Source organism: Equus caballus, chromosome 6 (assembly GCF_041296265.1).
Source record: "Equus caballus isolate H_3958 breed thoroughbred chromosome 6, TB-T2T, whole genome shotgun sequence".
Lineage (NCBI taxonomy): Eukaryota > Metazoa > Chordata > Mammalia > Perissodactyla > Equidae > Equus > Equus caballus.
Window position 1 is genome coordinate 76,424,705 of NC_091689.1, and position 22,620 is coordinate 76,447,324.

At 37.9% G+C, this 22,620-nt stretch overlaps 1 long non-coding RNA gene across 3 annotated transcripts in view; it reads left to right on the top strand.

The window, feature by feature from the left end:
• Positions 1-22,620, top strand: part of LOC111773966 (uncharacterized) — a 75,351-nt gene that overhangs the window by 32,794 nt on the left and 19,937 nt on the right. Inside the window, exon 1 of one of the 3 annotated variants that reach the window (XR_002808722.2) lies at positions 2,483-2,612. The exons of the other annotated variants lie outside the window; for them this stretch is intronic. This is a non-coding gene — a long non-coding RNA (uncharacterized lncRNA). Of the gene's footprint in view, positions 1-2,482; positions 2,613-22,620 lie in introns of those variants that run through there. 3 annotated transcript variants of the gene reach the window in all.

Genomic DNA, 22,620 nt, shown 5'->3' on the forward strand with positions numbered 1-22,620 from the left:
CAAACTTTTAAGCCATATTTATTCTTCCACTGTATGGATATAAGAGTATAAAGAAAATTAAGTTAGATAAATTTGAATAATTTCTTTCATACTATTTATATTATAATATGTAGTGTCTTAGTTACCTGAAGAACATTTTTTAAATGTTTTAATACCATTTTTCCAAAGAAATTTAAAGACTAAACAAAAAAAGTCATCGCTTTTCATCCTCCTAACAAATCTCTTATTGTTAAGCATGCAAATCTTTTTCTTTTCCCAGCAATAATTTTGTAATGAACATCCTTATACCATAATCTTTATGTACATCTCTAATTATTTCTCTGACACAAATTCCTTCACATGTGATTTCTAGATCCTGGAGCATGAAAATTTCCCTTATTGAAAAATGGCCTTCTAGAAAAGTCTTACCAATTTTCATCCTACCAGTAGTACAAGACACTGTATCAAAATTAGCATTTTTTGTTATCTTGTCTTAATCTGTACCAAATTAATAAGTGAAAATGGCATCTTTTTAAAATAATTTGCATGTCTTTGACACGTCTTTTATAATTTTAATAATGTTTAGGATTCTTTCATTGTTCTTCTTATGTGAATTTCTTCCTAGTAGCACCTCTGATCCTTTCATAGGGTTTGCAGGAGAATTAAATGAGATAATTCATATGAAGTGCTTAATATAGTGACTAGAAAAATCCTAAGTGTTTGATAATAGTTAATGAGTTTTAGTTATAATTATGAGTATTGATTTGTTTTCACTATATATTGCAGGTATAAATGTCATCAGTAAAGAAACTCAATTTAAATGAAGATAGCATTACCATTACTCTGAAGTTACCCAGTTAATAGTAAAATAAAATTTATCCTTTCTGTAAAGAACATGAAATCACAAATCTACGGAGGGAAGTTCTTGGTAAGTAATGTATTCATGCCCCCCCAATCCCAATAACCATCACAAGCCCTTCCCTTTACTTTGGGAACAGAGTAGTGAGTCCAAGTCCTCGGTCCATAGATGGACAGGGATGTTTCTTATGCCAAAAAGTGTCCTGTGCACCTCTTTGCTGGAATGCAGAGGAATAGTGCAGCCTGCAGTGCACATTGCTGCCAGCTACAGGGAGAGAAATACAAGTCTGGGCCAAGTGTGACCTCAGAGGCAGGATCAACAACAGAAGGGGCATTGAAGGGGCTCTTGCTCCGCTTCAAAACCAGAAAGTAGGCTTTTCAGTACCTTAAAGAGAGTGCTTAATTTTTGCTAAGATCATAAGTATAATTCCTCATTTGGCAATAATTGCAGTCAGCCTCCTAAGCTAATTCCTTGCCTCTAAATTCTTGCGTGACCAAGCCATCGTGACATTGCTACAGATTTGTCATCCTGAAACTCAGGGTGGATTATGCTCTTCCCGTCTTAGAATACTTTGGCTCTTCTTACCGCTCCACACCTTTGCTCATGAAAGAAAGTCTGAACTATTAGCATAGCATTCACTGCCCTTCTCTGTCCAGCCTTACTTTTTCAGCAGCAACTCCACCTCATTTTTCTGCACATTCTGTGCTCCAGATACTAGTCTACTCACCACTTCTCACACATGGACCATGAAAATATTTGTTCCTCCAAGATTTTGCTCATATTTACTGCTCCCTGAGCCTGGAATGCCTGTCTTCCGTTCTCTGTTGACAGAGACCCTGCGTATTCTTCAAAGTCCTGCCCAGATTCTTTCCATCAAATTTAATCATTCCTTCCTCTGTAGTCTTAATATATAATCTATTTGGCATATTTCCTTCTGCCTTGTATTATTGATGGTTATTTACACAACTGCTTTCCCCCTTAGATTATAAGCATATGAGAAATAGTGACCATATTTTAATCATGTTTGATTTCCCCACAGCCCAGCACCATACTCACAAAAAGGAAGTGCCCAGTAATTATTTCATAAGTTGAATTGAATCTTCAATTACTAGTTTTAGTTTCTTTCTATATAAATATGACAATTTCCTCTATGAGAAAAAGACACTCTCCATTGGTTCCAAAGTAGGGTTTCCAGAAAAATACAGGACATCCAGTTAAATTTTTGAATTTTGAAATTCAAATTTAACTGGATGTCCTGTATTTTTATTTGCTAAATCTAGCCACCCTAGTCCAAAGACATGCCAGTTTCACCACTGTCAGGGTTAACTTCTGGGCAACAGTGAATTTGTGTGGGCATAAATCTGTTTGCATCCAATTCTGCTGTAGCATTGTGTTTGTAGCCACCATGAATCCTCTTCATGTAAGGGGAATATAATGTTTTTGGGGGAAAAAAAGAGCAGAACAAAGGTAGTCATTTATAACTTGATCCTTATGTTCTCACAGGCAAAATAGAATAGATATTTGTGGAACCCAAATTCCAGGTATTAGTACCAATTCTTCAAATAGCTAGTCGTTCTGATCAACAAGATGGCCAAGGTAAACCTTTGAGGTCATTGAGACATTCTCCTTTTGTATCATCACCCAGGATGTTTCTTCATGCTGCCCTTGGTCTCTTGTTGTCTCTCTAGCATCCCAACCACAATGGGGTCATTGTGTGGGCTCTGCTTCTGCCAGCTTTCCATGCTCAGCCCTGAGGACCCATGTCTATGACCAGGTTAGTTGATAACGTCTGCTAACCTTGGCCCTCACCTACACCTTTTCTCTTTTCTAGTTTCCTAGGCAACAGTTTGTTAGTCTAATAATAAACCAGTGCTTGCCATCATACAATGAGAAGAGATCAACAGAGCCCACAGGATTCTCCGTTGCTTCTAGATAGCATCTGCAGTTTAACACTAATCTTCTGGGGACAATTCCTGGCTCCCCCTACGTAGTCTTATCAAAGAGGGTTGGAATTTCCTGGAGGAGTGGATGATGTACTATGTAAGGGAATTATTATTTGGAGAGAGAAACCTTGCAGTATCCTTCAAATCAAATTATGTGAGCCGCTGTCTGCTGATGAGTTAAGCAGAATCTCTTATTTGCAGAACAGTAACTAGTGTGTTGAGACCTCACCATTTCTGACTACAAAGTAATTTCCTATTTATTCAAACTACATCTAAGTTGAGCTCCCACTTGCCCATAAGGAACTTATTGCTCCTCAGAAGAATGCTCTCATCGTCCTCCTATTGGCCATCAGAGAAGAAACCCCTTAGGATCTTCAAGCCTGGCCTCTGTCAAATCTCTATTCCTCTGCTTCTGCAGACAAAAGCTGCCAGGAGCTCATGGCTTCACTGGAAAAATACTCCCACAGAACCACAGACACATTTAGAGTAATATAGTTGATTAATTGCACAGAATACATTTTTGGCATGCAGCATATTGCAAAAGCAACTGTCGTTAAGATAAAGCCAATGACTTTGGCCACTTTAGCAACTGCAATTGAGTCGATCACACAGACTATTAGCAGAAATGTGAAGGAACCTGTAGGGAGATTGTGACTGCTGAATTAAGTGGAACAGAGGCTGCACGTGGCCTTCTGATAGAAGAGTGAGCAAGCTCGTATCTGCCGGCATATTGCTCTACACTCTAAAGTTGTGAAGGCCAAGGTGTAAGTAGTATACTCATTAGGTGTGTGGTTGCAGATATCTGAAACCAACTGTCGCTACTTTTAAAAAACAAAAATAAAGAGGAATGTATTACAAGGACATAATGATTCAAGAGCGTTCTCAGAATTCAAAGGAAGAAGAGGCTGATGGACACTGAACACAGGAATCTCTGGAAAGTCCATAATCCTGCCTCTCAGCTCGCCATCTTTCTATGTGGTGTTTCATTCCTTTGGCCATCAGTTTCCTCTGCTCCCAAATCTTCATAGAGATTTGACCCACCATATTGTGGTCAGCACCATAAAAAGAATAAAGGCTTTTCTTGAAGAGGGGGGTCATAGTTCTCAAAATGGCTGCCAGCGTCCCAGCCTCAGTGGGATGTGAGGGAAGGAGAGGGGTCTTTGCGAGCTGGGCAGACACTTCAAAAGGTATAGGCTACAAGCAGTCATAGCTACCTTTTCGCTGAGACAAATTAAAAAGCGGAAATAGTAGAGAGGCCAGATATCTGGTTATATGCTGATGTTAAATTTATGATGAAGCAAATTCAGAATGGAAATAAAGTATATGAAAAAAATTGCAATTTACAAAATGGAATGTTCTATAGCATATATCGGAAACTCCTATCCGACAAACCCTTAACTGTTGACTTATTTGTCACCCTTAATTGCTAAGCAGGACATCTCTTAGAAATAAAACTCAGTTCAGTTGATTTAAAATAACATCATTCCATTTGGACTTGAAAGGTTTTTGCTCTAAATTTACTGATGGTTTATCATTAGCAGAGTTCGGACCTCCTGCCTGAGTAAGTTTCCTCAGTGCAATCAGATTTCATTCAAATACTCTCGAAAGAAGTGAAAAGCAATCTTACAAAAAGTGACTTTGGGATGCGATTCAGCTCTGTGATAGAGGACTGATAAATGTGAATGAAGCCTTACTCAGTACTTCTCATTTTTATACTTTTCTTTAGTGTCCCTTTCACTCAATGGTTATACTTTCTAGTCACTTCTCATAGTCATTTCCAAGGCATTTTTGTGCAGCCTTATCATAAAAAAAATTAGTACATTCCTCCAATTTATGTTTATTTACTAAAATATACATTATAGAGTGAATAAATAAAAACTATAAAATGTGAGGCCGGCCCAGTCGCATAGTGGTTAAGTTTGCGTGTTCTGCTTCGGCAGCCCCGGGTTTGCAGGTTCAGATCCCAGGCGCGAGCCCAGCACTGCTCATCAAGCCACGCTGTGGTGGCATCCCACATGTTAAAAATAGAGGAAGGTTGACACAGATGTTAGCTCAGGGACAATCAGTCTTCCTCAAGCAAAAAGAGGAAGATTGGCAACAGATGTTAGCTCAGGGCCAATCTTCCTCACACACACAAAACACTGTAAAATGTGATCTACAAGGAATCTGAGTAGAAGTTCTAACGTTGTTTTCCCATGCCTCAACCATCATCTTGTGCACTGATCTGTTGTCACAGGTCAGTTCATCTGAGTTGAGTTGTTCTTAATGCATCATTTTCAGTGTCCTGAAGGACAGTCCTGAACTTTAGCTGTAAGGTGTTCTTGGTAACCACATCTTGAAATGAACTCTCGAGACTCAACTTTTCACTGTATAAGTGTCTTGAAAATTTGTCTGTAGTGCCCCAAAGCACTGAATGAGCGTAAAAGTGACCAGCATCAAACTGGCAAAGTGAATTTTCTGAAAACGTGAAAAATTGGAAAGAGGCATATTGGCTGGGCTGGGCTTTGAGCATAAGTCTCCACACACTGATGTAGGTGGAGCAGGGATTCGGGCTGTGCTGACTGAGACGCACAGAACCCTCCAAGGGAAGAAGGGAAGCCAGTCGGGTAATGATGCTCTCCAGGGATCAAATTCTCTTGCTTTCTTCCTACATGCATTCCCTTGTCGTCTCCCAGACAGCAAGACCCTGAGGTGATGCTGACCTTGCCAGCGTCTCGGACCAGAGAAAATCATGAGATACAGTCACAAATAAGCCAGCAGTCTTATCCTTTAAGAAAGCCCTTCTCACAAAATGAATGACCAAAATTTGGCAGCAAACCAAAAATAATATTTATTAAATGGCAGGTAAGGGGTTCATATCTCTGATCTATAATAAGTGGATACAAATTGATGAGAACAGTAAGACCTTCCACTAAATAAATTGGCTAGGGCTACTAAATAATAGGCCCGCCCGGTGGTGCAGTGGTTAAGTTCGCATGTTCTGCTGCAGTGGCCTGGGGTTCGCCAGTTCGGATCCCGGGTGCAGACCTATGCACCGCTTGTCAAGCCATGCTGTGGCGGGTGTCCCACATATAAAGTAGAGAAAGATAGGCATGGATGTTAGCTCAGGGCCAGTCGTCCTCAGCAAAAAAAGAGGAGGATTGGCAGCAGATGGTAGCTCAGGGCTAATCTTCCTCAAAAAGAAAAAAAGTTTGTTGTTGACCTACAGTAGTGGCAATAACCAAGAAAAAAATACATAAGTAAAAGGTTCCAGGTAGAAATAGCCAAAAATTCTCAGTTATTTTTCTTGGTTGATGGATCTAAGAATGATTTTAATTTCTTCTTTCTATAGTTTCTATTTTTATATGTATTTTAAAATTTATATTCATGTAACAAATATTTATTAAGGATCTACCTCCCATGTTTCAGACATTCTCTTCAGTGCTCAGGATAAAGCAATAACAAAGACAAAATTTTTACTCTCAATAGGGTGCCAGATTTAGCAAATAAAAGTATAGGCATCTAATGAAATTTGAATTTCAGATAAACAATGACAATTTTTTAGTATAAATATAGTATTTTATCTGCAATCCTAACTCTCCAGGAATTTAATTTACTGGGGGATAAATTTCTACAATGAGCATAAATTAACTTTTTGAATAAATTTTTTGTTGTAGTAAAATACACATAGTGTAAAATGTACTGTTTTAACCATTTTAAAGTGTACAGTTCAGTGGTATTAAGTTTGTTCACAATGTTGTGCAACCATCGCTACTGTCTACTTCCAGAATTTCTTCATCCCCTCAAAGGGAAAACCCTGTACATATTAAGCATTCACTTCCCCATTCCCCACTCTCCACACTGCCTGGCGGCCGCTGATCTGCTTTCTGTCTCTATAGATTTGCCTAATCTGGACACTTCTTATAAATGAAGTCATACAAGATGTGGCCTTTTGCGTCTGGCTTCTTTCACGTAGCTTAGTGTTTCTAAGGTTCATCCGTGCTGTAGCGTTTATCAGAATGTCCTTCCCTTTTGTAGCTGAGTAACATTCCATTGTATATATATAAACGCACCGTATTTTGTTTATTCATTCGTCTGTGATGGACATCTGGATTGTTTTACGTTTTGGCTATTGTGAAGTTTGTATTAATTTTATACTTTAAAAAAATGTTTTATTTAAACCATTAAAAGCCTCAAGGGATAATGAAAATCTTTCTCAGAGCCTCCTCTCTCTCACTGGTATATGTTTAAATAACTGACTAAAGTAGAAGGCCAGGCAATAGTCAATCAACACAGAATAAGGTAAGCAAAATAAAGTAAAATGTGGCAGATATGAAGAAGCATGTAATACAGATCTCGCCATCAGTAAGATCATCCCAGATTCTGGGAAATGAAAGTCAAGAGCCCAGTGCTGAATCACAGCGAGGCTCCTGTGCCTGTCAGCCAGAAACAGCTGAGTTTAGATCACAAAAGCAGGACTGCCCCGGAGCAGTATGTAGGATGCGTCACATCTGCATGATTGAAAAGCTTCCCAGCAAAACTGTGCTTCCCAGAGAAAAAAGAGAGAGCCTTATCCAAAAACAAATCATATTTTCCAATCCTTTTAAAGGTACTAAGGTTCAAAAATAGTGGAGTCCCTCCTCCGGCCCCTCCTCACAGCACATGTCAGATCACTAATTCCTGCCTTCCCATTTTTAGTGAGTGTTCTTTTGTTTTCGGTCCTCTGAGGTTTTCAGACTTACATCAGTCAATTCTTCCTTCCAGCAGCTGGGGGAAGCTGGCTTGCCAGACTTTGTGCTGGCATCATCTCAGAGCAGTATGAAGCACGAGAGAGAGAAGCAGACACAGGGCACCTTCCCACTTTTCTCTCCTTTGGCAGGAGCCAGGCAGCCAATGTCTGATCCAAAGCCAAAGGAGACACAGAGGGGTGAGGCTGAGTAAGATGGGGAGGTGACCATCAAAGTCAGACACTCAAGATTCCTCAGGTGTCTTCTATGACTTGGTCGGTTCATTCCCTCTTCCAGAACTTGCCAGACTTTTCTTCCTTTGCCCTTGCTCAAGTTACCTACATTACCTTATCTCCTACTGCCCACTAACTAAAATTTTATGTGTTTTTCATTTAAGGCTGAATGCAAATTCTCCTTTCTCCAAAGAGGCCTTGCTGATTCTTCTTCCTTCTTTGGATTCTATCTCATCATGTTTATTATAATTGCTGCATATTATTCGTTATTCGTGTTTTGTGTTGGCACTTGCTCCTTGAGCCTACCGCCATCCAGCAGACATAATACAGTCCCTATGGCTGGTCCCCTCATGGTAGCAACTGCATTCCACCTGTTTCTGAATCCTCTCCATCCTTTCATTTACCTGCCACACACCCATCACAGTGTTGTCCTCAGGTTTGATACTCAGGAAAAAGTATTGAATGGATGAATAGTTCCTTAGTTTTAGACTCCAATTTCAGGGGCAAAGAAGTCTCTTCAAATACAAAATACCTGAACATCAGGGTAGTGATGTTGACCTGCCCACTGCATGCTGAAATTATTTGATTGCTTCTTTACATTATCTGAGTAGATGGAGCATCTTCCCTGTTTTTATTCTTAAAAGAATTTGTCTTTTGGCATGCAAAAGGGAGATTTTAGCTCACTTTTCTCTGGATACCTCCCAAAGAGTCCTTTCCTTCATTTCCATTTTTTTTCCTTTAACTATTTTTTCCTACACTTAATTTTTCAATTTAATCTTCTACATGAAATCATACAAACTTTTACCCTGTTACTGTTTTCATAATTTTTTTCTGTAGTAGTAACTCAAATATTCCAAATGATCATGCACTAGAATAATTTCCATAGTTCTGTGAAAAGTGGGAAAATAGCACACTGTTTTGAAGGAAATAACCGGAGCATCAATTTCTGTAACCTAAAGTAGCTGGGATGTTGTTGTTGTTGTGAGTCATGCTGCTGACTTTACGTTGTTCCAATTGCAGGATAGTTGTGGACTTTATTAACTCATTCATTTCTTCAACAAACGTTTATTGACTATGATCTTTGAGATGTTTAAGTAAGTACTGCACTGCTATATGCTGGCTGATTTTCCTCCAAACTCTGACTGCTTTTCTTATTTTCTTTTGCCATCACAACTTTCCCATCATCCCTTAACGACTGGTGTTCTCCAGGGGCCTGTTCTCGAGTCTCTTCCTTCTGTTGCTGGGAATGGCTGACATCTGACACAGATGCAGTCACCTCCCTCTCTGGAGCCAATGGTAGATACTAGTCGTCCTTCATGGCGCTTTCCCACTATGCCTGAAAGTGGCCTTCAATTCTCTCTCAACACAGCCTTTCAGAAAGCTCTCAGTCATTTGAAGATGATATGCAACAGGCAATCTTTCTGCGTCCCCTGCTTTTCTCTCCCTGAATGATTTCATCTCCTCCTATGGCTTCCACTTTCACGTCTGTGAGGAGGATGTCCAAAGTCTCCCTGACATTTTTCTGAGTCTAGATTCCTATTTCCAATAACCTAAAGTCCTTCTCCACCTAGTGGCTCAAACTCAGCTTATCCAAAACCAGACTTAGAATATTCTCCAGAAAACCTGCTCTTAGGAATTACTATTTACAATCACCTGGCCTAGAGACTTTAGGCTCATTTCTACTTTCTCTTCTCTCTCACTGCTCATCTGCATATGCAGTTAATCATTAAGTTATATTAATTCTACTTCATAAATGTCTCTTAAATATATCACTTCTTATTCTTTTCCACTTGTCTAGTTTAAGCCCTCAAAGATTGCCTACATGAGTTCTTGCAATAGCTCTCTCCTTCTCCATGAATGAACTACTCCTTCTCCAAATTATCCTCCACCTTGTCATCAATTATCTTCCTAAGGCTTTGATCTGACCATGTTAATAGTTTCTTTCATTTCCTTCAATGGATTTTTTAAGTCCTTCAATGTCACCAGGAGAAATATCAGATTCCTTCTTAGCATAGTGTATCCACAGCCCTTCACACTCCAGCACCAAATTACTTTTCCAAGCACATCTCTTGTGACTCCCCACCCTCAGCTTTCTGCTTCAGGCATCTAGTACAAGCTACTCCCTAAATACACCACGAACGTTCATACCTGTGTCTTTCCTCATGCTGTGCACTCTGCTTAGAATGCCTTTTCCCCCACTAGCTGCCCAGGGAAATTCTCGCCCTTCAAAGTTTGGATCTACTTTTCTTCTCAATCCCCTTTACTCTCTAGCCCAGCCTTTGTCAACGGTTCATTACTATGTTGTATGATGGTTAGTTGAGTCTATTCCACCAGGCTGTTGACTCCTGGACTAGTCTTATCCATTTTTGTATCTATGATATGAACAGCCGAGTTCCAAACACACAGTAAAAGACCAGTTCCTGGCATGTGCCAAAGCAAAGCATACCCCGTATTCTAAGTCACTTTTCTCCTTAAAGAGTAGCTAGTTGGTAAAAGAAGATGATTAGTTTGGCTTCTATCTGAGTCTTATCACATGGTCTTGAATTGGAAATTGTTGAGTTGCCAATATTTTTCCCAAGCCTCCAGTGAAATTTTCTTGGAAGCTTATGCAGTGAGGTGATTCATCCAGACTTTGTAAAACAAAATCGTTCCTCCATTTTCTTGTTTTAGAAACAAAAACAAAACCATCAATGCTTGATTGACATAAGCGGAAAAACCCTTTTGTTTTGAGTAATCCAGTGTTTTCATTAAGTAAGATGCAGAGTAGGGAGAGGAAAAGAGTCTTTGTAGGGGGTTCCAGAGGCATTCTGCCCAAGAAAATCTGATTAATTTGAATAGTAGAATTGGAATCTCCAACCATACCTCATAAAAGCCATTCCTAGGGAAAAAGACTTCACAGTAACAAGCGGCTTCTACTTCTGGATAGAAATCCCATTTCATGCTTCCTTCCTGCTTTCTGGAAGAAAGTGTTTCATGACACTTTCAGACTGCAATGTATTTTAAAGAAGGAAACCTGCTTATGGTAGTGGTTGGGCATCATAATGTGACATAATCAAATGTTGGTCTATGTAATGACATAACTCTTTGCTATAAAATTTAAAAACATTAGAAGGTATCAGAGAGGTAATTCACGCTAGACTTTAAAATTAAAGCAAATTAGTACTCGTGGTGGCAGGTCTGCCCTAAGCCAATGTAATAATATTTACCTGCATTATAAAACTGTATTTAATGAGGCAAATGGGATTCATGAATTAGAATGTAGTTTATGAGAGAACAAAGGCCTCCAGTCCAGATATTGCTGTCAGCAATTCCCATTGGAATTCTTTCATGAACTGTGGAAGTTGACTTGAATTATGCAGTCCAGATTTTAAGTGGAAGCATTAAAAAATGGATCAAGACACAGAAAAGTGGAAAAAAAATTCCCACAAAGCGAGGATACCAGTAAGTGAATCTTTCCTACAAATAAAAAGATGCCAGATTACAAATGAGCACTCTCTTTAGTTGGCGGGCTAAATCAGTGTGCAGGCCAGGATAAAGGGAACAATGGACACCTTCTGACACCAGGCTGTGTGTCTGGTGAGCATCCCTCAGTGCAAATGTTAGTACTGTGTGAGTATTTATTGTGTTTCTATAAAGTCCTAATGAGCTCCTTGGGTGAGAGTGAAACCCTTTGCTTTTTCACACTGTGCTCAAGACCCCTAAACTTCATGGGGTCAAATCTAAAGAAAGGGTAATGGGCCATGAGGTCCAGCTTAATAGACCTGATATTAACACAGCAGCCAGAATGTCACCAAATGCAAGTTTCGGGCAAGCAATGAATGAAGTATTTGTTACACTTAAATAATATACAAAGCTTATAACAGAGTAGTGGCACTATATCAGTGTCATCATGGCAGGACTTTGAAAATCTGCCATGTATGAAATAACCCTGTAACACATCTTTAGGTTACAATAGATAAATTTGCCTTCCAACAGCAAATAATAAATTAGAATGGAAAGTTATGCAACTACAGTGACTGCCTACAGTTATTTTTAGAGATGAAAATCTCTTGCCCTTAGAAATAATCAGGATACTATCAGCATCTAATACTCATATAATGGAAATGCATTGTACTCTTCACGTGGATTATATTGTTCATATACTTAAATGTATTTCTTAAATGAAACAAAGATTTTTCTCCTCTAATGGTCTGGTTTCTTTAGCATAGCATCCCTTGCTTTGAAATGAGTAAAACATAACCACACTGATGTCATGAAGCAGAACCACTTGTGTAAATATAGGACTCTTTTGCCAGACTCCTTCATCCGTGTCGTTGTTGGCTCATCACAGTGAGCCTAGTCTCTTATTACAGTGAACTTCAGTTCAAGTGACACAATGAAAGCCTCAGTCTTGGGATCTGAAAGCGTTGCATTCTGAGGTGTTGTTCGTAAGTTAACGTTAAAAGCATCGTCATCCTCTCCTCTGGATAAGGATGGGAAGATCTGAGGGCGTGAGCCAGTAAAAATAGTTGTGTGCTTGTACAGCTTCGATGTTTTTATTTTCTGCTGGGTTAGATACTTTTCTTTGGAATTGACTCAAGTAGGTTATAAATTATTTGAGGACAAGGACTCTCTCTCTACTTGTTTTATGTTTCTATTCCCAACACCAAAGACAAAGCTGCAGTATTGTCTACACACCTCAAACCTGATTGCTATATATAAGAAATGTTATTCATTCCTGACTAACTCCTCTTTTTTCCATGACTTGATTATCACAAAAATGGAAAGTTGCATTTATTCAGGAAGCTCAGACAATATATTATCAAATTAGTGAACAAATTAGCGAAATTCAAGATATGCTATCGTGAATTTTCAGCAGATTATTCACTGCTGACTCTCCATTTCACTTTTCCTTATTGTTTTGATTTCCAGTAGTCTGCCCCTTCCACTAATTTTCAGGCGTTACTTGAATGTCACTTTCATATTTTTAAAATTAGAAAAGGTTCAAATAGATGAAAAACCTCATGGGTTTCAGATAACTAGTTTCAGTGTTCAAGTACATAAAGCAAGGACATTTACAAACGAAAAAATGCTCCTGGACTCTTTAAGTTCCGTGGTTAACTGCCATCATTTCTCTTTGACTATTCTCTTTGACTAATGGGGATGGAAAGAATGACATAATCATTTACTTTTGTTGTTGTTGTTGTTGTTGTTGTTGTTGTTGAGGAATATTGGCCCTGAGCTAACACCTGTTGCCAATCCTCCTCTTTTTGCTTGAGGAAGAGTGGCCCTGAGATAACATCTGTGCCCATCCTCCTCTATTTTGTATGTGGGTCACCACCACAGCATGGCTTGACAAATGGTGTACATCCATGCCCAGGATCTGAACCCGAGAACCCAGCCCACTGAAGCAGAGTGCGCTGAACTTAACTGCTCCATCTCCAGGCTGGCCCCCATAATCACTTGCTTTTACCTGTTGCTATTTTTAAAGGAAATGTGGAGAAATTTAGAAGTTGAAACCAGTTAATTGTTATTAATTTTTTTAAAAACCCAAAAGCGTCTATCGATGAGGTTGACCCTAAAGAATGGACACTAGGAGCCAGCCAAATGTGCATGATACAGGAACATCAAAACTCTGACCTGCCTAAAAATATCACTTCCACTAGCCTGCCAGAGTACCTAGAATTTCTATCACTGGAGTGGTTGCTGTGCTTTGGAACATCCTTTATAGAAGGCCCACTAAAATGCAGGCACAATGCGTTTACCAAACAATATCCATTCTCTCTCCAGTATGTATTAGCCAAGAGCAGGACACAGTCTAGAGTAGATTGTCTGAACCAAAAAAGAGTACAGACCTGAGTAAAGTAGGATGTGAAAGGAATTCTGGAGATTCTCGAGGCCCCAAGGAATGCACGAGGAGGCCACGTAATGCACCACCTGAGAGAGTGGGGTGATACTGAAGACTGCCTCGTACGAAATTGGGCATAACGCCTAGAGATGCCTATTAGTGTACTGTTTCTACATGTTTCCCTAAAATTAGCATTCTTAAAGGAATTTATATTTATCCTCCCTGGCTTAAACATACCAAGGTGTAGTTTTTAAAAATAAGTGTGTAATTCATTTCTTCTGATAGAATTTTAGAAGTAAGACCAACACAGATGTTAGGAAAGAGGTACTTCCACTTCCAGCCAAGATGGAGTACCAGGGACTAGATTTACCCTCCCACCATATCTGTAGGTATACATACATAGATTTGAAGGAATGATTTTCAAGACACTGAACATTAGGAAGTGAGGGACACTGATACCCAAAATGATTTTTTTTAAATAAACTTTATTTTTTAAAGGAGTTCTAGGTACACAGCAAAAGTAAGTAGAAAGTACAGAGTTCCCGGATATTCTCTTCTTCCCCCCGACACACAACACCCCCTACTGTCAACATCCCACACCAGAGTGGTACACTTGTTACAATCGATGAACCTACATTGACACATCCTTCACACCCAAAGTCCATAGTTTACATTAAGGTTCACTCTTGGTGGTGTACATTCTATGGGTTTTAACAAGTGTATGTATAATGACATGTATCCACCATTATAGTATCATACAGATATTTCACTACCCCTAAAATCCTCTGTGTTCTGCCTATTCATCTCTCCTTCCCCGTTAACCCCTGGAAACCACTGATCTTTTTACTGTCTCCACAGTTTGCTTTTTCCAGGATGTTATATAGTTCAATCATACAGTATGTAGCCTTTTCAGGTTGGCTTCTTTCACTTAGTAATACACATTTAAGTTTCTTCCGTGTCTTTTCATGACTTGATAGCTCATTCCTGTTTAGGACTGACTAATATTCCATTATCTGGATGTACCACAGTTTATCCAGTCAACTACTGTAGAACATCTTGGCTACGTCCAGGCTTTGGCGATTATGAATAAAGCTCCTATAAACATCCATGGGCAGGCTTCTGTGTGAGTATAAATTTGGATAAATACCAGAGAATGCAATCATTGTATCATATTGTAAGAGTATATCTAGTTTTATATGAAACCGCCAAACTGTCTCGCGAAGTGGCTGTGACATTTTGCATTTCCACCAGCAATGAATGAGAGTTCCTGTTGCTCTACATCCTCACCAGCATTTGGTGTTGTCAGTGTTTTGGCTTTTCACCATTCTAATAGGTGTGTAGTGGTACCACATTATAGTTTTAATTTGCATTTGTCTAATGACATATGATGTTGGGCATCTTCTCATATGCTTATTTGCCATCTATGTATCATCTTTGGTGAGGTGTCTATTTAGGTCTTCTGCCTATTTTTTAATTGGATTGTTTCCTTTCTTATTGTTGAGTTTTAAGAGTTCTTTGTATATTTTGGATAACAGTCCTTTATCTGATATGTCTTTTACAAACTTTTTCTACCACTCTGTGGCTTGACTTCATTCTCTTGACAGTATTTTTCACAGAGCAGAAATTTTTAATTTTACTACAGTCCAGCTTATCAATTATTTCTTTCATGGATCATGACTTTGGTGTTGTTTCTAAAAAGTCATCATCTTGCTCAAGGCCATCTAAATTTTCCCCTCTGTTATCCTCCAGGAGTTTTATAGTTTTGCACTTTGCATTTTATTATACGATCCATTTTGAGTTAATTTTTGTGAAGGTTGTAAGATCTGTGTCTAGATTCATATTTTTGCATGTGAATATCCAGTTGTTTTAGCACATTTCTTGAAAAGACTATTTTTTCTCCATTATATTGCCTTTGCTCCTCATCAAATATCAGTTGACTGTATGTATGTGGATCTATTTCTGGGCTCTCATTATGTTCCATTGATCTGTTTGTCCATTCTTTTGCCAATACCACATTGTCTTGATTACTATAGCTTTTGGGGATCAAGTAGTAAGTCTTGAAGTGAGGTAGCATCAGTCCTCCAACTGTGTTCTTCTCCTTCAATATTGTGTTGTCTATTCTGGTTCTTTTGCCTCTCCACATAAACTTTAGAATCAGTTTGTTAATGTCTACAAAATAACTTGCTGAGATTTTGATTGGGATTGCATTGAATCAATAGATCAAGTTGGGAAAAAGTGACATCTTGACAATATTGAGTATTCCTATCATGAACATCAATACCTGAGATGATGAATTTTTTGAATACTTTGCTTATCTAAATATATTTAGATAAATATATTTATCTAAAGTAAAATAAGAGATGCTTTAATTGGAAAAATTACTATGTTATTAGAAAATAATAAAATTAGGGGCTTTTTAAAAAAGAATACTTTTTTGATGCCTTTAATTATAAAAATTATTAAATATCCCCAAATTTTCTTACAAATGTTAAAACAATTCGTTTATTTAATAAATATTTATTGAGCACTAATAGGCGCTAGACACTACACAAGGCGCTGGGATCAAGAGCACACAAGACAAGAATTCTCTCTGCTAAAAGCTCACAATTTGGAGGTTGATGAGCAATAGGGGATTGCAATACAATGTCATAAGAGTTACTAATGGGTGTCAGTAATTCAGAGTGTTTGGGGTCAACTAGAAGGGGTAAAACTTAGCTTCAATGGTCGGAGAAGGCTTCCTGCAGAGGGTAACATGTAATGGAGACTCCTCCTCCTCTTCCCAACTTTTAAATTTTGAAAGACTCCATCCTCATCTCTATCTGTATCCATTCCCTAGACAATTGCATCCATTCCAAGACTTTAAATTGTATCTTCAGCTGTTGAGTCCCAGTGCTGATTGTCCAGCATGCCTGACTTCTCTCTTGAGCTCTAAACTCAGATGTGCAGCTGCCCGCTAGACATTGACATTCGGTTGTCTGTTTCAAATTTATTGTAAGAAAATATTCTTGATTTTCTTCTCCAAACCTAGTTTCTCCCATCTTCCCATCTTAGCAACTCACTAACCTTTGAGAGAACCATGACTTCCCTCTTGCCTTCACATTCCACAGTCAGCTCATCAGCAAATCCTGTTGACTCTAATTTCAAAATAAATCCCAATGCCAGTGACCTCTCACCACCTCGCCCACTATCTCCTAGTTCAAGCCAGCATCATTGTTTGTCTGAGCTATTGTAATAGACCACTGGCTCTCCTCCTGTTTCCAGTACCGCTCCTCCACAGTAGTCTGAGTGATTAAAAATTTTTTTTTTAAAAATTTTGGAATGGCCATGTGTTCTCAAAAGGCTTCCTATCAGGCTTAAACTAAAATCCAAATTTCTTACAATGGTGCACCCAGATTATTTGGTCCCTGCCTACCTCTCTCTTGTTTCCCCTGCTCCACCTTTTGCTCACTCATTCCAGCTGAAACTGGTTTTGTTGCTGATCCTCAAAGATGCCACTCTTGTTTTCACATTAAGGCCTTTGTGCCTGCTCTTCCCTTAGCCCAGAATGTTCTTTCCTCAGATCTTAGCAGAGTTCTAGACCTGAACCTCACATTTCAAGGGCCCAGGGAAAAGTGAAAATAGACACTCTATATCTTATGTTTCAGATGATAAAGCAAGACAACAAACTCCCAGATAAAGTGTACTCTATCCTCTTGCCTTGACAAATAGACTCTCGTGGTCACAATTTTTTCTAATTGTAAAGCTACGGTTATTATATGATATAGTTGACAAAATATCAAAGATTATTAAACTTAATTTTTTTGTGTGTCTGGATGTTTCGTTGATGGAACAGCAATGCCTAAATGAGTAGTAAAATACATAATTCATAAGTTATTTTGTGTCTTAATCCATTAAACATTTTTCTTACTCTCATTTCAGCAAAATCACAATTTTTATAATCAAGATTTTTACATAATGTATTTTGTTGACAATATTGATCTAAAGGATTAAAAATAAAATGTAATTGTATTTAAAATGCATACGATTTGAATATATTCTAATGAAAAAGTTAAAAATTAAAGTAAAAAAATTAAAATTATTTTTCAGTTTTTCAAAGAAGTTATAGTAAAGATTTCAAAATTAGGTATTAAAATTAAAAGATAAAATATAAATATAACTAATGAATATCAAAATGTTAATATAATTGTTTAAACAAAGATGAAATTTTATTTCTTTTTGGAAAATTTACTTAAATTGTACTAAATATTTTTATACATATAAAATGATCCACAATTTTAGTGTTCCATGTCCATCTAATTGTCAATGTGAAAAATAAAATTAATTTGTATCTCCAAAACCAGAAATCAAAACAGGAGGAGAAGGAAGTAAATGGACATTTAGCACTAATGGGAAATAATTTTTCATTATGCAAGAATCTATTCCTTTCTGGTTGGAGGAATTTGACAATTCAATTAATATCTCTCTTATCTTGGCACCTCTCTTACTCGTATCCTCTCCAACACCAAGAGCAGCACAGCTTACCCACCCTCACGGCATTAGGCCTTTTGTTTTGAGGTCACAGCACAAGAGTTTTTGACAGAAGTTTCCCTGGGGGCTGAGCCATTGTACTCACAAGAAGCGGTGTTTAGGGTCATTAGTTATGCTGTGGCAGCACTGAGTGCCAGACCCCGGGTGACTGAAGCTTCCATGTATTCTTTAATAAATTTGTTTTTGTGTGTTGTGATATGTAGGTCCCTCTAATGAGCAGAACCCAAGAGGGAAGCTGCCCTCTTGCCCGAACCTAAAGTTGGTATTACAAAGCTCGCTCCTCTAATTCTTTCAGTTTTGATTCAAATATCACCTTATTAGACACTCCCAACACACAAATACACACATGCACACACATGCACACACACACGCCTGCATGCACACCTGAATGCCCATTTATAGACCCATGTGCCTTTACCATCCTCTAGACCCTATTCCAGATCTAATTTTCTTCAGAGTACTTCCTCCTACCTGACATGTGTCATGTATTGATTTATTATTGCCTGTCTCCCAACTAGAATGTAAGCTCTGTAAACAAATGCTCCTTTCCTCTTTCCTCTCCGGTCACTGTTGGGCAGTGTGTGCAGGTGTTTAGGGGGCGGGAATGGGAGCATTGGCTAGAAAGAAGGTAACACAAGGAATCCAGAAAAATTACCCAATTTGCTGTTGCTCAGGGATATTTTTGACAAATACCATAAAATACAACTGTTCTCCAGATTTGCGTATTTACAATGAAAGCTAAGGGAATCTTCTGATAGGATTTGAGTTTGAGAGCAGAGAAATTAAGACTCTTTGCAGACTATCCTCTTGGGTGTTCTGTAGTGAGAACCTGAGGGAGCCCCTGAAGGCCTTGGTCACCTCCATGGTCCCATCAGTTTGTTTCCCTGAGTGAGGTCATACACACCTTACCAAAACCAGACCCTCCCCCTTACAAATGTGTTTACTTGGTAATATCCTTTGCTAAATAATAAAATGTCAAGTTACAAAGATACAGATATTGTCCCATCCCAGTAAAACTAAAATGGAAAAATAATTGTCACAACAACTACAATCTAAATGCACACCAAAAAATGGTTTTCTTAGGGAAGAATTCTCATAAGTACAAGGCTATGTTATTTCCTGGGCTTTTTTGAGTTTTTTTTTTATCTTATCCTTTTTCATTCCCTTTCTCTCAAACCGTCCCTTGTAAAAAAAAAAAAAAGTACCTAAAGGAAGTCATTGTAAAAATTAAGTTAATGTATCATGACTGAAGCCAAAAATATATAGTTTCCTTATAATTGCCATGAAGGAGAAAAAACTGTGGGACTCATCCCGTTAAGCGGGTTGTTAATGACATAGACGTCACTAGCTGAAACAGCCCCAACTGTGATCAACCTCATCAAAATTTGGTTCCTTTTCCCCATTGAAATGTTTCTTCACTAAATTGTTTGTGGTGTGCCTATGCCAGTGGCTTCAAAGCATTTCTTTTTTTCTTTTTTTAAAAACTTTAAATATATGCTCTCCCTTCAGCAGTTTCTTACAATCTTTTAAGCTGTTGGAAATTGAATCTTTTAATGGCAGCAAGATCAGTTAGCTGCTGTAAACATTCAGTAGCTATCCAAAACGTCTGCGTCAGACGCCAAGTGAAAATATGAGGTTTCATGTTTTATTCTGAAGACTTAAACTCCTTTATAAAGAGACATCAAGAATTAATAGTGATTTGTGATTTCCTAGGAAAATTCTGCCACCTGGAATTTAAATATAGGAATCTGCAGTTAAAAAAATGAAATCAACCTCATAGTTTGAGGTTGTTTTTCTACAGTTCTGTGTACAATTACCTATGGAAAAAGAGAGAAAGGAGGAAAGGAAATCATCATAGAATTAAAGTGTTTTAGGACAAAAATTATGTAAAGTTCACAAAGCAGCTTTACTTCAGGTTTGAGTAATTCTCAGAGTACAGATGCATACAATTAGTAATCATAGCGCTGGTCTTTCTTTGATAAAACCTCCAGTTATCTGTGGAGTATGTTTTATTTAACAAGCCTTTATTAAATTGCTGTGTGTCAGGAAATGTGCTCTCCGCTAAAGATGTAAAATTTAATTCCCATTCTAGTGGAGAAGAGCTACCTTTAATTAAAAAAACACTACATTTAATACCCAAAAGAATTGAAAGAAGGATCTCAAAGAGATAGTTGTACATCCATGTTCATAGCAGCATTATTCACAACATCTAAAATGTAGAAGCAACCAAATGTCCCTGGACAGATGAATGGATAAGCAAACTGTGTTATATACATACAATGAAATATTACTCAGCCTCAAAAAGGAAGGACATTCTGCTACATGCTATAACATGGAAGAACGTGAGGACATTATGCTAAGTGAAATAAGCCAACCACAAAAAAAACTAACATAGTGTGATTCCACTTGTATGAGGTACCGAGAATAGTCAAAATCATATAGAAACAAATAGAATGGTGGTTGCCAGGGGCTAGGGGAAGCAGAAATGGAGAGTTATTGTTTAATGGCTACAGAGTTTCAGTTTTGCAAGATGAAGAGTTCCAGAGATGGATGGTGATGATTGCACAATAACGTGAATGTATTTAAGGCCACTGAACTGTACACTTAAAAATGATTAAAATGGTAAATTTGTGCTATGTGTATTTTATCACAATAAAAAATTGAAAAAACCCCTACATTTCAAAATTATAAGTACATAATAGAAACATAGACAATATACAGTAGAGTCATAGAAGAGGAAGAAATTACCTCTGCGTCAGGTGGGGAGATAGCCAGAGAAGGCTTGCTGTGGAGGGGATTGCTGAGTGAGACCTCAGAGGGCACAAAATGCATTAGCACTTGCTGAATCAACTCCAGTTAACAGCAGATTGACCACACTCCCATTCCCCCTGTAAATATACTGCCTGATAACCACGGCTACTGGTTGCTAGTTATAGTAACTGCCTTCTGGAGTGCCCAGGCTTCCCCTCTCACCTGATGACTTGTGTGCTTATCAAGAGTCAGATATACAGATGGTGAACAGGTGCATGAAAAGATGTTCAACATCTGTAATTATTAGGGAAATGCAACTCAAAAGTACAATGAGACATCACCTCGCACCAGCCAGAAGGGCTATTATGAAGAAGACAAGAAATAACAAGTGTTGGAGAGGATGTGGAGAGAAGGGAACCCTCGTACACTGCTGGCGGGACTGCAAACTGGTGCACCCACTATGGAAAACAGTATGGAGGTTCCTCAAAAACTTAAGAATAGATCTACCATATGATCTAGCTATTCCACTTCTGAGTGTTTATCCAAAGAACAGGAAAACACTAATTCAAAAAGATATATGCACCCTTATATTCATTACTGCATTATTCACAATAGCCAAGACTTAGAAACAACCTAAGTGCCCATCAACAGATGAATGGATAAATACGGTATAATATATACAGAGGAATACTACTAGGCCATGAAAAAGATGAAGTCTTTCCATTTGCTACAACGTAGATGGATCTTGAGGCCGTTATGCTAAGCAAAATAAGTCAGATGAAGACAGCCAAATACCATGTGATTTCACTCATAGTGAAAGATAAAACAACAACAGCAAACAAATGCATAGACATAGAGAATAGATCGATGGTTACCAGAAGGGAATGGGGGAGGGGTAAAAAGACACATGTATATGGTAATTGATGGCAGTTAGACTTTGGGTGGTGAACATGACTTAGTCTACACAGAAATCAAAATATAACGATGTACAGCTGTAATTTATATAATGCTATAAACCAATGTTCAATAAAAAATTTTAATAAAACTATAAATAAATAGTAAATTTTTTAAAGGGTCAGAAGCATTGATTCCCCAGTGTTTATGCCCATTGTACTTATTGTAATTACTCAGTCAAATTAAATATTATGTAAACCAATTCTTTCAGCATGAAAAGGAAGAGAAGTGTTGATCTGTAAAAATGAATGCTTTGGAAAGGCTCCATAAATTAGTCACTATAAAAAAATTGAAATTTTTGTTGCATTAGGTGTGAGTAAGACACTTACAAATAACTGGAAGAAAATTGTAAACGTCTAGATAAATTTTGCACGCAGATTACTTTGCAAGTGCCCTTAAGTTTCTCTTCCTCTTTAATGAAATCAAAACTAGAGATTGTAGAATAATGCAAAAAGGACAAAGATAATGCAAGATGAACTATAAGAAACTTCAATCAGCAGACACTATCTCAAAGAAAAAGCCTTGGCCCTACGCTAAAGTTTGACAACTAAATGTGACATTTATATGTTTTAATTTAAAATAATTAAATATAGATACTATATATATCTATAATCTTTTAATTATTCCCTTTTTCTACCACACTATCAATTACAGGTTTGATTTCCTTGGTTAAGAAGACATAGTGATTTAGAACACAGGCTCTGGAACCAGATTGCCTGGGTTGAATTATAGCTCTACCAGTTATGAGCTATGTGAGCTCGGGCAAATTAATCTCTTTGTACTTTAGTTTTATCATCTATTAAGTGGGGCTAATAATACTACAATATCTAAGAGATTTGTT